Genomic DNA, 18783 nt, shown 5'->3' on the forward strand with positions numbered 1-18783 from the left:
TTCTGCAGGGTGACCAATTGTCTCCTAATATCCTATGTGAAGGAAATCTTTAAGGTTATGGTCCATTTTCTGTTTCCAATTCTAAACTTATATGGGCCATGTGCGAATGGGAGCTTTGGTCTAACATCATGCTCTGAAAATCCAAATACAATCCTCTAAAGCCATGGTCAGCAAACAGCAAACTGCAAACATGCGGCTCTTTGGCCCCTTGCGTGTGGCTCTTCCACAAAATAACACTGCCTGGTCAAGTCTATTTTGAAGAAGTGACATTAGAAGAAGTTTAAGTTTAAAAATTTTGGTTCTCAAAAGAAATTTCAATCATTGTACTGTTGATATTTGGCTCTGTTGACTAATGAGTTTGCTGACCACTGCTCTAAAATAAGGTAGGATATACTAGTATTCTAACTTTAGGAATTTAGGCTGTTTTGCCCAGCTCTCTTAAGTAGTATGTGGTAGGTCCAGGTTTAACATCAAGTTCTTGTAAATTCAATTGAAGTGCACTTTTTAGGGGACTACACTGTATAGATGTACTTATGCAGAGAATTGAGCTGAAGTATTTGTGAGACTCTACATAAAGTTATGATTGCTCAGACTTTTCCACAACACAACAGTGCCCAAAAAAGTGTGAAGGACACATACAGCAGAAGGTAAAATTAAACCAACAAAAGTATTTTAGAATGTATAGGGATAATTTTGTTCCTAAGGGAAATCAGAATTAATTTTATGACTTACTAGTGAATGATGCAAAATAAAAATTTCAGAGGGCTTTGCTGGCAATAGTGAAGTTTTCCACTGTAGAAGTTAGAAAATATGATGCATTGATCAAAATTGCAAGAGATACATCAATTGCCTGCCTTTTACACATCCCCTACTGGGGATTGAACCCGCAACCCAGGCATGTGCCCTGAATGGGAATTAAACTGGTGACCACCTGGATTATGGGTTGATGCTCAACCACTGAGCAACACCACCCAGATAACTTTTATATTATTTTAGAAAATATCTCTTTTGTTATAATGATACTATCAATGTAGAATCATTTTTCTTCTTCTTATTGTACATACAACAAAACTGAGGTTCTTGCAAAATGGGTCCTGCTATGTAGACACAGATAGCAGCAGAGTCTAAAAAACCAAAACAATTATTTGTCACCATGACATCATGCCATGAATTCTCACACAAACAATACTTAAATCAGGATTCCAATTACTTGTGAAGAGATGCATTTACCATCTTGATAAGCTATGCTTTTGCAGGTTTTCTTTTAAGCAGACAACTCGGATTTTGTAGAGAAGAAATATTTTCTGTCTTTACTATACACAATCTTGTTTACAATTCCATCTGAAATATACTAATTCCTTATTTCATTTTATTGCACTCTATAAATAAGGCCTTAAATATTTAAGTGCAACAATAGCTAGAAATGTAGTTAATATTCACCATATGGGTGCCAACTCATTTCTCTTCTTGTCAGCATTGGATTAAACACCAAAGTAATGTATTATTTATAGCCTAAGGGAAAATCTTGTATGTACTGCTGTACTTTTAGCAATGTTTCTATTAACCAACTAGGTTCTCTGTGGGATGATATTACGTACAAACTCAGCACCATCACACCTCCCCCGACACACCTTTTTTTAAATAAATTGAGACCATATGAAAGAAAAAAACAAATATGTTCTAGGAAAACATTTACAGCTTTTTAAAGAGTATAGGGATTGATTTCACAGTGTGTCAAGCACTAATTCAGAGACCATTCAATAAAAAGCTTTTTGTTTCTAGGAATTTCCAGTTATATAGAGTTAATTTGCAATAAATCCTTTTAACTCATTATTACTGAGACTAGTAAATGCACAATATATGATTTATATTAACCCTCCCAGGTAGTAAGAGAAGTATCTGATTTGTGGTTTAATAAAATCATGCCCACTGATGTTCAGTGTCTTTGCATACTTCCAGAAATAATTACAAACATAGGAACCAAATAGGGCCTTATAATTTCTGGGGACTTAAAGACCTAGCACTATGAACAGCTTCCAGAAAACCATGCCAATGATGCAGGATTCTGTATCACATTGTTAAGCAGCTGTCAGAAGTGCTGCTTGTGACTGGAGAGGCATTGGCAAATTTGCCAAGCTTCTTCTAGCTTTTCTTCTGCTTTTTTAGACCTGTACTCTTTATGACCCGAACTTCCTATTTTTGTCCCTAATTTCTCCTTTCCACATTCCATTTCTCCCCACCCCCTCAGGCTATTCCATGAACATTTCCACTCTCGTGTGCCACACCAAGCTTATTACTATCCATACCACTACTTTTGATCAAATTCACATTTCTATAAATGTGCTGTATTCCTACTGTAATTACACAAATCTGTATTGGGTATCTACTCTCAGGTGCCAAATACTCTGCCTGGTGCAAATCTCTAAGCAAAGAATCAGACAAGTCATACAGTTTAGGAGCTGATCAATGTTATTAAACAAATAACTGAACAAATGTTCTTGCTTATTTGCTGTTTTCATATATTCATAATGGAGATGTCAGGGAAATAAAGGAATTAGGCTATTATATTGAATTAATACATCCACATGTGATTTTTGTCAAATTAAATAAATCTTTGATGAAATAGGCAGTGTCTTTAAAATTTAATATTTTTGTTCAGTTGTCCACTTACATATTTATCAAGTTCACCATGGTTGACACTGGAGTCCCCTTACTAACATTCACTAATGAGGAAACTGCTTTGTATTCTATAATAAAAATGCTAACAGTGTGAGTTTGTTTTACTTTCTTAGGCATGTTATTTTAAAATTGTATTTATCCAAAGCAATGGTTTCTCAATAAATAGATTTTGCTTTAAAACTTCCGAAAGTGTTTTTCCCCCCCAGTACAGATACCCAATACAATCCTGACAGAAAAAAAAAGCACATCTATTTCTGATAGACATTTAAAATAATGACAATTTTTTTCTGTTAAATTATATCTGGTCCACTATCACTAAATTATAACTTACAATTATTTCCTAGTCTGGATGAAAAGATGATGACATTTCATGGCATCTACCTCACTTGGTCTCCTTTATCATACTAATTTGTTAGATTTGGGTTCACTCTGGGTATATTCTCTGCTTATGAATTCATGACAATAATACTAGCTGAAAGTATAATGAAACCAGAAACATCAATATAAAAGAGTTATAATAAAATTCAAAAAAGTATTGTGAATTTGAAATATAAAGTTGCTGAAGTATTTATTTTAATGTGTTAAGAACATAGTGTATTCTATAGACACCTTTGAATATAAAACATTTTCTTCTGATGAGTGAAAGAAAACTATTTGTTTTTCCAAGAGTCTTTCAGTTAACTAAAAATAAGTCCCAATGAATTCAGTCCTACAAAGAATATTTATTTGTGTACCAACTAGCACTAACAGCTGTTCTAGGTTTGGGAGGATATCAAGTGCACATTTCTATGACACATCATCTGTGACTTAAACAGGGAAAATATCTACTTGCCTGCAACATTTATTTTTAGGATGGAAAAAGGACATAACATATTTAATTTAAATATTATATAATCCACTTAGTGAAAAGTGCTATGAGAACATGATACAGCAAAAAGAGATAGTATCCAGGGGAAAATTTTCAATTTTTAAATAGAATTTCAAGCAAAGTGTCATAAGCAAAGAAGTAGGAGGTGAGACACCCACTGGATATGGGATGAGAATACAGTAAAATTAGATTAAATCAGGATCTGCATCTGTCATGCTTATTTATAGATTTATACAATTCAGTACAGATACTGAAATATGTTACATACATACTCAAAAATATTTACTGAATTATAAATAAAATAATGCATAAAAGATGAAAGAAGCAAAATATCAATAGTACATTTAATATAAACTTACTAGAGGCCCGGTGCATGAAAATTCATGCACTGGAGTAGGGGGTCCCTCAGCCCGGCCTGCCCCCTCTCACAGTCCTGGAGCCTTCAAGGGTGGGAGGCGACACTTCATCACATCTCTGTTGCTGCCACTGCCAGCAGTGCAAGCCTCAGCTGGCCCTGGTTACCTGAGCCTTGGCTGGCCCTGGGCAGTAGCTGGGAAGCCACCATCCAAGGCTTGCCTGCGCATGGGCTGGCCCTGGGAGGCTGGGGAGATGAGGGGACTGGAGGACTCTGGCAGGGCTGAGGGGACTGGATGCTGCTATCTTGTGACTGTGGGCACTGCCATCTTTGAAGCAGTGGCGGTCAATTAGCATATTCCCTCCTAATTGGCTGTGGATGCCACCATATTTGAGGGTGGGGCAGCTAATTAGCATATTTCCTCCTTATTGGCTGTGGGTGCTGCCATCTTTACAACAGCATGAAGGTCAATTAGCATATGCCCTCTTTATTAGATAGGATATACCTAAAATGCATTTTAATTAAATTTTGGGGATAGCAATCTGTAATAATAAAAGCATAATATGCTAATTAGACCGGACAGCCAAACAACCTTCCGGACGAAGCTGGGGCTGCAAGGGCCAAGGCAAGCCTCTGCAGCTGCAAGGGCCAAATCCCTTGCATGAATTTTGTGCTTTGGGCCTCTAGTTGTTTATAAGATTATATAGGTTTCAAGGGCACATTTCTATGACACATCATCTGTATAGTGCATTGTGTGCCCACCACTCAAGTCAAATCTTCTGTCACCATATGTGCAACTCCATTTATACTTTATTACATTTTAATCTAATATGCACCTAATATAATTTAATACATTTAATTTATGGTATATAACTTATACCATATGTACCTAATATACAGTACATTTAATAAGCCTAAAATACATCTTCACCATTCAGGTTTCTTGTTTGCAAGCCACAGAAGTCAACTGAGTATTATGTCTCATAGCACCTGCATGGATTAAATAATTCAGGTCTGCTTAAAATACTGAGAACAGTTTGTTTTTTCTTACTAGACACTGACTGGGATACTAGTACTACAAGGCCAATCAACATGTAGGAGTGTCCACATAAGCCTTGGGGATAATCAGTGATTGAAGAAGACTTAGCTTAGGGTGGTGGACACAATACAGATGATGTATTATAGAACTGTACATCTGAAACCTATATACTTTTATTGATCAATGTCATCCTGATAAATTCAATAAAAAAGAAAACAGAAAACATTTTTGTAATGAAGAATAGGTTATTATTATTATTACAAAAAAGGGTATGGGATTTATCCAAAAACATAGGCCTCAGTGCTGTGAATATTCCATCACAGATTAGCACAAACTGTCAATCTCATACAGCATAGCAATGTTACCCACACAAATTTAGTGAAACTGATCCGATAGGTTATAAGGGCCAAGTGACCAAGGTCTTTGATCTGCATCCTGGGCCATTTAAATAATTTTTTTCTATCCTGGAATTCATTCAAAGCCTTAAGTAGGTCAGACCTGTACAACCAAACATTGTAGACATTCCCTTTGAATTCAATGAGACTCTTGAATAATTGTTTCTATCTTTTTAAAATTTGTTTATTATTTTTAATTTTCACCTGAGAATATTTTTCCATTGATTTTTAGAGAGTGAAAGGGAGACACACACACACACACACACACACAGAAAGGGAGAGAGGGAGGAAGGGAGGGAGGGAGGGAGAGAGAGAGAGAGAGAGAGAGAGAGAGAGAGAGAGAGAGAGAGAGAGAGAGAGAGATGGATTGGTTGCCCCCTGCACACACCAGGGCCAAAATGGAGCCTGAAAACTAGGAACCTGCCCTTGACTGGAATTGAACCTGGGACCTTTCAGTCTGTTGGCTGACACTCTATCCATTGAGCCAAACCTGCCAGGGCTATTTCTCTTTTATTTGTAGTAGGATAGTCAGAGTAAAAAATGTAGTACTATGGTTTTTACTTTGATTGGGCAATGTAGTCTCCAATTTTGTAGCAGGCTAAATAATTTTCTTGGGATATATCTCCATAACTTGTCATGTATATGCCCAACCAAGGCAGCCAGGATGCTTCATATTTTTTGTCTGTCAGGTCCCATAAACAAGATGTCATTTATGAATTGGAGTCTGTGATGTCCCAGTAAGACAAGCAATATCTCTCCTTATTAACACATGGAGAGTGATATAGACTCCCAGAGCAAAGAAGTACTGTGACCTATGTTTGATTGCTTTCTGTGTTCTCAGTTTATTGGTGTAGAGAAAACAGTTGCCAAAACAAGTAGCACATGGAGTACCAGAAAACGTATTTCGTTGTTTCAATAAAGAGGTAAGAATAAGAAATTTTCTAATACAAGGTAGTTGCAAGGTTTGAGATCTCGACTTCAGTTGAGAATTGGACATTTTGTTTTGCTTTCTTCACTGCCCATCGGAATCACACCCGCCAGTGTTTTACATGACCATGTGCCATGGGTGTTGCATAATCCTGATTAAATGGATTCCATAAGACTTGTCTTTCATCAGAACTTTATTTCAGTTGGCATTTATCAAATGCTTGAAAACTGCCTGCCAGACTTTTCAAAACTAGCTGAATTTTCATTATTTGCCTTCTGCACCAATCCTAGCTCTTCTAGTGCAAATCCTAAACTGGTCTCAAGTCTTGCTTCCAGGTGATTATAATGAAACTCTAGTGAACTTAGTTGTGAGTGAAATTTATTTTTTTATTTTTTAAATATTTTTAATATACTTTATTAATTTTTTATAGAGAGGAAGGGAGAGAGATAGAGAACTAGAAAAGTCAATAAGAGAGAAACATCGACCAGCTGCCTCTTGCACACCCCCTACCGGGGATGTGCCTGCAACCAAGATACATGCCCTTGACCGGAATCGAACCCGGGACCTTTCAGTCCGCAGACCGACACTCTACCACTGAGCCAAACCGGTTTCGGCTGTGAGTGAAATTTATTGATAGAGAATTTGGTTGCTCCAAATACGGAAATGATTATGAAAAAGTGTCAATTAGCCACCCCAGAACACTGCTGTTGTCCAACTTGACCCTCGCTACCTGCTTCCCTGGGACAACTATGTCTGGACCTGTTCCACTCTCCTGCTGGGTTTCATTTCACTTGGACATTTCATATGAGGCCATTCGGCTCCCCACTCTGTTAATTCTGATATCAAAAATATCCAAATGTCATAGAGCTTTTGCTTTACTTACTCAAGATTCAAAGTCTTCAGCAGTGGGAGGGAGGAGATGTGACTGGTGAACTGAGATTTCATGCTGCCAAAAGGAAGCAGAAGGGATTACTTTTCCACCTTCCACAGCAGATGGCTTTGCTGGCTTTGACCTATCTTGAGATTTCCCCAAATCAATGGAGTTGCCAAACAGGAGGGAAAAAATTCATTGAACTTTCTAAATCAAATGTGAAAAAGATATGAGGTAAAAAAAAAAAATTAATGTAGAAAATAATATTAGGAAGAGCACAACCCTTGAGAGCCAATGTTATCATTTTAATGTATCTTATGAATTTATTTTCTTTAGTTTTTATATGACAGTTATTCAAGTTTACTCTTTTTAATGGCAAGAAAACTCCCATTTAAAAACTTTTTGAGCAAAAGTTATATTTTTCTTGAAACTTGAAAAATACATACTAGTTTATATAAAGATAGTCTTAACAATAACCAAGTAGAAGAAAACCTAGATCTTGCCTATAGGATCTCACAAAGTCTTTGTGTAACCAATAGCGTACATCTGATAAAAGAAAATGCCAACAGCAAAAATGAACTAATGACAATATTTAATATAAACTGAGTTCTTATACATGCAGTACAAGCAGTGTCTCATATATTATGGTCCTCTCTAGAACTTCACAAGGGGAGATGTTGTAATTTTTACTTTCTTATTATGTTTTAAAAAGCAAAAAATAAACATTAATGATAAATATTTTAGTTCAGAGGAAATTATTTTATATCCCTTAAGTGTTGTGATAAGATCTGCATAAGCAGTTAAAAAAAAGTTTACCATGTTTGCCTTTATTTTCTCTAATTTTGCTCAACATAATAAAATTCATCTGAAACTCAGGTATAATTTTGCACAATATTAAAAAAATTTAGATGTATATCCGGTGTTTGGAGTGTTCTCCATACACAAAATTATTATAATCAGAGGAACATTAAAACCTAAATATTTTTTTTTAATGAAGGCATTCTTTAAAATGTTCTGAATGATGAGATAAAAATCAAACTTATTTTTCATAAATATATCAATCATAATATTAGTACAGCCATCAAGTTAGTCTACAGAATTTTGATTCAACATGAACACAATACTTTACAAAATGACTAAAATCAACTAAGAATTCAAATAACTCTTAGAACAGACATCTAGAAAAAGGAAAAGAATGATGGTTTATAAATATGCATGAACGAAAGATTAGTTATTTATTCATTCTTCAAAATATTTCTTGAGTGCTTATTTTCTGTGAGACACTAATCTGTACTGGAGTTGAGGTGCTAAAGTTCAGGCAGAAATAATCTCTGACCTCAAAGAGTTTATATTGTTTGGCAGAAAAAATAACACACTCAAGTAAACAAAGATATGTAAAAAAAATAAATTTCACACTATTATAAATAACAGGACATAAATAAAACCTGGTAGAAGAAGGAAAGTGATGTAAGAAAATATATAATGAGAAGTAAGCAGACATGAGAAGATTTAGGGACAAGGGATTGAATTCTAGGAAGTGGAAATGAGGTGACTTAGTGGTGTGAACTTTCTTCTCATATTAAGCAAAGAAAGATGATCAGTATGGACGGGTGTCATAAATGAGGGCAAGCACTAGAAGACATCAATTGCTATGATTGTTATCACATACTGCTTAGCTTACAACCCCCTCCTCCCTCCCAAAGAATCTGGAAATGATTACCTATTGGATAAAAAATTCAAATACTTTCATCTGCATGTTGATAAGAAATATCTAATTATATAATAAACATTTCTCAAGCTTCAAAGTACATGATAATTGAAACATTCCACAATACTGAAATCTCTGAGCAAACACAAGAGTTCCTAGTATCAAGGTGTTCCTTGAGATATTAGTTCTGTGGGACACATTGCCTAGACAAATGTTGAGGACAATCCTCTTTAACCAGATCTAGTCATAGATCCTTTATAAAATGGCCTCTCTATCTTCATTGTGGGAAATGGAGTATTTATTCCCACTATGTCCTCTCTTATTCTCCCTCCTATATCACATCTATGTAAGATATAAATTTCCATTTAAGGAGATGAGAAAAGGAAAGATGTTTATTCCATCTGCACACTCTGCTAAGGAATGCATATGTCTTTTAATTCAGGAAAGTTATTTACTCCAAAATTCCTCACACAATAGAAAATATATTTTATTGAAATCGTCTACTCAGTAATATGTGAGCTCTTGCTATTTTAAGTAATATTTTAAACATGACAGAAATATAAGAGCTAATTATACAAAAAGAAAAGAATTTGAGCCTTTAAAAGGCACAGGTAACTATGAAAAGCAAAACAAAGCTTTTAAAGGTCAGGAAGACAGCCATCTGCTTAACACCCTGGCCATCTGTGAAAGATAATTCAAGGCCAGTTAAAAGCTCAGAAGGCCCCATCTACCACCAATGAGGTGTCATTTATGTTAGTCTGTACCTGAACTTAAGCTATAAGGCACAGATTGCATGAATATTAATATCACTCATTTCTATATTTAAGTCAATATAAGTTTGACTTGTTAATTAGAGATACTATCAAGTTTCTCATAATTAAATTATTATAGAGACCTTAATGTTAAGTGGAAAAAAAGTACATTCTATTTGTGCATTCATTCTAGTTTCATGTAGTACTATGTTTAAATTTTTATTTTTAAAAATGTAGACGATATTAAAAAATAATTTAAAAGAAAAATTGAGTCAATTAGCCAGCCAAATAATAAAGTAACTCCTCCTCCCCCATTATTCCCTCTTAATATAATTTCCCAAACAAAATTAAAGTAACTACATAATAGGGTATGGCGGGTAAATAATGGAAGGAGACTAAAGGTAGTGAGCATATTATATGATATATAGAAGGTATATATTTCTTTCATTTTAAGAAGTATCAATAACTTTAGGCATTATCTCATTTCAATGAGTAAAAGTAAAGTTTAATGGTGAAATGTTTGTCATATGTACTTCATAAAGGAGAGTATATATATATATATATATATATATATATATATTTGTATATATAATATATGTATACACATACACACATTTGTATATCTAAATACACACACATACATTTATAATATAGAAAATGAGAAACAAAGCAAAGTCTTTGTAAGGAAAGGTATTAAGAAAATAAAACTATTTCCCTTAGAGTATGAAGAAGTAGTGAAGTTACTATTTGGGAGAAATTTACATTAAGTAGAAAAATAAGATGCATCTGTGAACGCACAGGCCTCTATTTATATTTTTGCATTATTCCAGTAGCTTTATGAATTTGATAAAGAAATATACTATAGGCATATCGTGAATGACAATATCAAAGACATTTGGGGAAAAAATAAATAAGAGCTGACAAAGCATGATTATGACCTAGAAAAGACACTGCTACAGGTGATTAAGACTTGCAAGTAAGACCAGCTCCTGCCTGTAATTTGAAACTTGCTTGAGCATCAGATACCTTTTATGTGTGTAGAATAACCAGGAAAGTAATTGGGTCTACTTATAGCAAAAGCAAGTTCAGCATTTTGAGAGTATTTTTTTTCCCCTTTCCCTAACTGATGTACATTTTGTCTCTACTCAGCTGAGACAAATGAAAAAGAGGCAGGGGTCTGACTCAGCATTTGTGCTCAGATTCATTAGTGCTACATACTGAAGAGGGGGGAAATCCTAACCCTTTCTCCTCTACTCTCTGCTTAAGTATGCAAATGAAGTAACCCCAAACCATTTCCAAAATATGTTAAAGTCAACCAAAAAGATGTGGCATTTATTAAGTTAAATGCTTCCTGACACTGATGCAATGCTTTGTATAACAAGATGTCTTATTTCTCTTCCTATGCAGGTAATATTTGGGAGAATTTTGAATTATCCAGGGAACATCTCAGAAAATACTACTCCTGGATGTGCCCTCGGAGATTAGGTTTTAATTGGCCTGTTATAGAGAACGGTATTGAAATTTCCAAGAGCTGCCAATGCATTTACAATGCGTAGCCAAGGATGAGAACTGCTGTTTTAACATATCGCCCCAGTGCTCTGACTTAATTTCGGAAGTTATTAATTTCTTTAAGCCACTGGGGCATTTGAGTCAGCTGCAGATTGCCTAAACCCATAGGCCTAATCTCTGATAATGAATAAGTAAAAGATTATTTGCCTTTGGATTTTCAATTTGAGCTTCCTATTCAAACAGAGACACACTAAGGAGCCCTGGGTAAAAGCAATCATATGATCAATTTAACTTCCATTCTTGATTTAGCCCTCCTGTCGGCAGTTGAAAACCCACTTTGGTGACAAAGAGAGACAGGAAACTATGGATCATCTATGGAAGTGTTATTGGGGTAAGCCTTAGTTAGCATGCTTAGTACCTGATGGGTGCCACTTCCCTTTCCAATTATGGGGAAAAAGGAGACTGGGGGAGAAGAATCATAATTTTACCCCCTACGCAGAGGTACAATTCCTCTCTCTATTTTCCCTATATGACTCAGTCCAAGAAGCTAGCTACTTAGAAAGCGTTTCAGAGAACCTCAGATTCTGGGAATTATAGAAGTCGAAATAGTATCAATAGCATGTGCTGAGAAAGGGCCAAAATGACCATGGGAAAGAAGACATGTTTTCACTTTTAAAATATAAGAAAGGCTTAGAAAACAAAGATGAGAATATTGTTCTCTAAACATAACACAAATGATTGCAGTGGCAAACATTTAAAAATATTTCTATTTGTATTAATGTACACATGCAATTCAGAGAATACATACATCTACACGTAAGAAGCTGTTTCTCCCTTGCTCCCTAGCCGCAGTGTTTCGCTGTGGACAGCCAGTCATAACAATATGACAGTACTCTGGCCACAGTGTGCTCAGACTTTTCTCTGTGGATTGACAGCAAGCAGTGAGGCATGTGTTAGCAGGCTATTGCTTTATTCCAGACATTGCTAATTCTGAGGTACCCTCTTGCCTATTTTTCAAGTTTCTTTACTAGATAATAAAGTCTCTCTCTTCTTTTTAAAGAAAAAATATATTTATTGTTAAAAGTATTATAGACTCCCCCTCCTTATTTATCCCATTGACCCCCTCCAATAAACACCCCCAGGCCTTCACCTCCCTATTGTTTGTGTCAATGGGTTATGCATATATGCATATAAGTCCTTTGGTTAATCTGTGACCACTGCTTACTCTCTGCATTCTCACTGAGATTGGTCACTCTACTCCATGCTTCTATGACTCTTGATCTATTTATTTTATGAGTTTATTTTTGTTCATTAGATTCCACAAATGAATGAGATCATGTGATACTTGTCTTTCTCTGACTGGCTTATTTCAGTTAGCATAATGCTCTCCAGGTCCCTCCATGCTGTCTCAAAGGGTAAGAGATTCTTCTTGTTACAGCCCCATAGCATTTCACTATGTATATGTACCACAGCCCTTTGATCCACTCATCTACTGATGGACACTTGTATTTCCAGATCTTAGCAATTGTAAATAGCACTGCTATGAACATAGGGGTGTAAATATTCTTTCTGATTGGTGTTTTGAGATTCTTAAGATATATTCCTAGAAGTGAGGTCACTGGGTCAAATGGCAGCTCATTTGACCCAGTGACCTCACTTCTAGGAAAGTGAGGTCACTGGGTCAAATGAGCTGCCATTTTAAATATTTTTGGGAAACTTCATACTGTTTTCCATAGCGGCACCAGAAGTTATTAGGGTTCCTTTTCCTACATATCCTCTCCAGCACTTGTCATCTATTGATGGTAGCCATTCTGGCAGGTTTCAGGTGATACCTCATTGTCATTTTAGAAATTCTCCTATACCAATTTGAGCTGAAAATTTATTTGTAGCCCCTAGCTTCCTGATCACTATCCTATCTAATAAAAGGATAATATGCAAATTAACTGTCACTCCATCACAAAGATGGCAGCACCCAGACCCACAAGGGTGGCTGCTGAGAGTGGGCAGCGTGAGCATGCTGTGCCTGACTGTGGATGAGCCTCTCACCATGCTGGGGAGGAGGAACTGGCAAGCTGAGCAGAGTTGAGTGGCCCCCAACTTCCAGCCAAGGTCAAGTCCAGGTACCAGAAGGTGGAGTATGGAATGACAGGAGGGGCTGGTGGCAGAGGCACAAGGGTGAAATCCAGCCAAGGAGGAGGAAGGAAGCTCTTTATTGGAGTTCCTGAGAACAGGGAGGGAAGTCATTTGCATTTCCCAGCAGCAGATGGGCCTCTGGCTAGGCCGGGGCACATAACACTTGCCTTGTCGCCCCAGTGGAGAGCCTTTGGGCAGCGGGCGTGGAGCAGCCAGGCCTGGCAGAGAGCTACTGGCACAAGGATTTATGTGCAGGGCTATTAGTAGTATTATAAATGCATCATGGCATTTAATACTGTATTTGAAAGGATGATATAGAATATAAGAAAGAAGATCATGGCTTTGTCACTTAACTAGCTGTAATTCTTTTAAGCAAGATATTTAATTATTTCCAAATCTCTCAAATAGAAACTATATCAGCACTTTCCTTGTGGTGTTATTATGAGAGTTGATGGAATTCTGCACATAATGCATAAGGATTGCAATAAAAAGATATAAAAAAACAATAATTTTATTATTCACAGATCTCTTAGTTCAGTAATATATTCTTGATTTCACCCATGAGGAAAAAAGCTGAGAGGTTAAAATAGCATCCGATGTTATAATAATGTATAAGTGTTCAGAAACTGAACTTACTTGACTAGTACAAGTCCAAAATCTGTACTTTTTGGTTGGCTTATTTATAATTTGAAGTAAAATATGGGTGCAGATAAACAGACATAACTACATATGAAGTACAAATTATATATACAGCCATTTACCCAGATAAGTATACACTAGTTTCCCCTAAAGCTAGCATGAACACACCCATGCAACCTCTTCCTGTAGACAGAATGTTTCTATACCCCAAAATCCTCTTTATGTAGCTCCTGTAACAAAAACTCCCTTGGAATAGCATCCATTCCTGAGTTATTCTTGTTGTTGAACTTTACATATAAAATGGAAATCATACAGTATTTATTGTTGCCCATCAAAATATTTTGCAAGATACAAAAATAAATATGGCATTTTTCTGACCCCATGTAATGGTTCTTTACATTTTATATTCTTAAAACTGATACGTCTTAGAATGGATTGTTTGCCAAAATTTAAGTTATAAACTTACTTCACTGTTTCTTAATAAATAAAACAATGGCACAGCTTAAAATCAGTTGTGAAGGCATGTTAGGCTAGCAGCCTGAGTCCCTGCCCCCTCAACCTGCATTCTGATGCATATGCTAACCTATAATTAAGCCCCAACCTTCCTGCTTGTATCCAGCCTTGCAAAACCTGTTTCCTGAATGGTTATCTTACAGGGGCCATAAACCATGCACAGCCCCCACAGGGGGTTTGACTGCTGGCACCAGCCAGGTCATTGGTCCTAATCTCACTCCCCCCCTTAAAACCATCATAGGGGCTGCAAGAGCCTGCAAAAAAGCAGATAAAGAACTTGGTACCCTTTATAAGAGAGAGTCCAGCTTCATTCAATGCTCAGCTTTGTGAACCTAGTCCCCTGAGCCATTCAGCACCCATGCTCGAATACTCAGAGTGCCTGGTTGTAGGTCTTCCCACCACCTGGAAATTCTGCTGTAACCCTGTGGAAATGTAGTTTTGATGAAATGCAATATATGCATGAAACATGATAGATAGTGAATACATACATAAATATACATGTATACATACACATATACTTACATATGTTTGAGTCTTTATGATATAAATTCCACTGAAGGGTTTCACACACACTGATAACAGACAACAGAGGCATCTGCTTCTGAATTTATCAAAAGCTCTATTTTACAAGTGTACTAAATGAGATTAGGGTCTGATCTTTGGTGTAGTGATTGTTTTTACTCCAGGAAATGTTTTCCTAGGTATCACTGAATGACTCTCTTTCTGAACAAGTTATTCACATACAGAACACTGGACAACATTCTAAGAAAGAAGGAAAAGTTCATATTTCTATTACTGTAAAACTTTTTATCTACAGATAGATGACTATTAAACATTTGAGCCCAAATATAGTTTTGGAGGTGAGAGGGTAAGGTAATAATAATTATACATATATATATAAAAGAATACTAAATGTTGAATAATATAATAAACATTTAAAAAACAGGAAGAGTTAGCCAATTAGAAGAGCTAATTGTAGTGTTTGAAGAAGAAAGTTGTATAATTCAAAAACAAAAGAAGAAAGAGATTCTAATGAAGAATGTTAGTAATATGCTACATTTAACTGAATTTATTCTTAAATGATCTCTTCAATGAAAAATCTAATATAAATAATCAATATTTATTTTTTTAAAATTAGGCACATGTAGATGATAGACTTCTGCAAGTCATTTATTTAAGAAAACAGAACCAATATACAGAATATGTAAAATCTATTTTAGAGCACTAACTCATGAACAGTGTAGTTTTCTGAAACTGAAATTGACAGGTTGAAAAAGAAACATCAGCTTCAAGTTTCTCAAATATGTCATTTACTGTAGAGAGTAAAAGTAACCCCAAAATGCTTTAGACAAAAATCTTTAATACAGTAAAAGTTTAAATATGTCATTTATCTATTAGGCTGTCATACAACACTCCCACACACAATGAAATGCCTGCTATTTGACAGCTGGAGATGTGTGGGAAGATCGTTGCACTATGAAGGCGAATATAAATGCCCAAATATATCGCATAAAGGGCATTTTAAGTTAGATAAAGTAATATGGAATTCATGTAAATAAACTACACCTTTGACATTGTTTAGGAAGAAAATAATAGCATAGTTACTCTTAAGCAATTTATTTCTTAGTGAAGAAAAATCTAAGTCAGGATTAGATAATAGCAATACAGTTGAAATTAATGCAATTTAATACATCCATAGCTAAAATTCAAATAAAAATATGATTTATTATTGGCAGAAAGATTATTTGATTAAACAAACAATTTAATTTGATATACATAAATATGTATGTTGATTTTATCCTATCTAATAAGGAGGAAATATGCTAATTGACCCTCATGCCATTGCAAAGATGATGGCGCCCATAGCCGATAAGGAGGAAATATGCTAATGGACTGCCCCACTCTCAAAGATGGTTGAAAAAAGCCAGTTTATTTCACCAGATATATTCAGAAACTGTGCCTGCAACTTATTGGTGAATACAGAACATCAGCCCACTGCCACCCACAAAAGGAACCCTGCCCTCAATGGATGACCCCAGGCAATCATTTCCCAGAGATTCCCCCTGGGACATTGTCTAATCATATCTGTTTGTGTGCATGGAAAAGCACTCCAGTTACAACAAGCAAAATGCTGGAGTGTCTTACAGAGACAATCCATGCAAGAAGGTGAAGAGCAACATCTGGTGCTCACTTTGCAAGAAGTACCTCTGTGTGAAACAAGGCTCCTGCTACTGGGTGGATTGGCACACAGAGGTGGAATTTTGGCTCTAGATAAAAGGCAGACCTATTTTCTACAATGTCTCCAAGTTCCATCTTAATCTAACCACTTGTTTGCATGTAACTAACATTTTTCTATCATGTTGATTTTTTTTTTTCTGTAATGCTCAAGAACCCAGATAAAGGGGACAGTTAGGTTCAGGGCCTCAGGTCTGGTAGAGTTAAGATGGCTTCTGTGAGGTGACATTTGAATAGACTCTAATGAAATTAGGTGATGCCCTGCAAAAGAACTGAGGAATGTCCTCAAAGGCAAGGGAACAACAAATGGAACTTTTTTTTGAGTATTAGCATGAAAAGCTGCTTGGGCTGATTGGAATGAACATCTGGAAGAATATTCCACTTCTCATCTGCTGCAATCACCTATGACTGTACCAATATTTTGTTTCATTTTGAAATTGTAAAAACCTCCTTCAGATCTTCCTGCTTCCACTAGTGTTCTAATTCAATCATCCCTGTATGGACTACAATAGGTATTTGTTTAACAGTCAAATCTATTCCATAATTTAGAAACTTCCAATGGATCATGATCTTATTCAGATTAAAATAAAGACTGCTTAAATTGGTCTAAAACCCTCTCTATGTCTTCCTCTTATAGAGCTTGCTGATGAGTAGGTAATAAAGGGTAAGGAAAAGATGAGTTATGGAAGGCTCCAGATTTTGACCTAGGTAGGAAAATGATGAGCTCATCAATTGAGATGTTGAAATCAAGAGAAATGACTTAGAGATGAGTTTTAGGTACACACGATTACCTGTTGGACCAATTATGGAAGAATGGCTTTTTATAATTCAAGTGTATAAGAGTAATGATGGAGAGAAAGACAGTAAATCAAGAAAGCAAATATTTTATGAAATGGAAGAATTCCCTGGGAAGAGATCATCTCAATAATAAGAGATAGTATGAATATCATCTTAAATATAGTCTTAAAGATAGTGGCATTTTAAAAGATGAATCATGTTTGAGAGGAAGTAATGCATTGTAAGGGATTTACCTATGCCAACTTCAGGTACATGGAGTATGAAAACACATATATTTAGTTCACACATACACACCGAGGTCACACTTTTAGGGAATAACTAGGTTTTAATTAAATTAAAAGTTAAAAGGAGATTTATATAAGAAATGGATATCATTATAAGAATTTAACTTATAACAAACAATATTTTAGGAACTTGAGGGTCAGATTTTATAAAGGGGGTATGTAGTGGGAGGATGGTGTTTGACTGGGTCAAAGTAAGATATATAAAAACTCTACAAAGAAGAGAGACTTGGGTATCTGGTCAGAACTGTGGTAAATGAGCATAATGGTCTTCAGGGGCTGAATGCTCAGGAATATAGGATGTAGACTACTTAGGAAATTGATGTGTGGGTGGGAGGAGGGATGGATAAATGGGGGCACTCCAGGAGCATATGGAGATTTAAATTCATGTCTAAACATTTTTTGTTTTCACTTTTCTCTATTTCCCTTTCATGATAGAAAATGTGGATGTCTTCTCTTCAATTATCTTTCAAGTACCAATGATATATGGGCTTTTAAGACAAATTAACTAGCAAATGTTGGAGAGGAGAATTAAAATTGAGTCCAACATGGTATTAGAGTTATAAATAGAATGGATTTATCTTTCAGTGTAAATTGAATGCTACATTTTTGTGCTCCTCTCTTTGATGTATTTCTGGTTACTATAGAAACTTCCTCCATGGCACTATATATCTATTTTAGTCTTGTCAAGCCTTTGCTAAGGTAAAACTCATCAACAACTGCAAGAGATTGGATGGGAAAATTTAGAGTTACAAAGAAAGTCCTATTGAAGCAGGTACTCTGTCTGTGGTCCTGTTTTCAGGTTATCCTATGCAACTGCCATGTGGAAGCAAACTGAGCACTAAAGGTTTCCATATGTGAAATGAGTTTGGTGGCATTCTTTCCTTTCTCTGGGTGATTCATAACATGACATTTTCAAAAGTTAGTGTCAGCTAGTCACTGACTGTGCACCACAGAACTCAGCATACCTATTTGGAGTCAGATAACTAAGCACATTAGAGTCCAATATAGCTTAACAAGTGACAGTGGGGTGTGCCAGGATCAGCTCTGACTTGACAACAACAGGGACACACCCTTTAT

Source organism: Pipistrellus kuhlii, unplaced genomic scaffold (assembly GCF_014108245.1).
Source record: "Pipistrellus kuhlii isolate mPipKuh1 unplaced genomic scaffold, mPipKuh1.p scaffold_m20_p_4, whole genome shotgun sequence".
Classification (NCBI taxonomy): Eukaryota; Metazoa; Chordata; class Mammalia; order Chiroptera; family Vespertilionidae; genus Pipistrellus; species Pipistrellus kuhlii.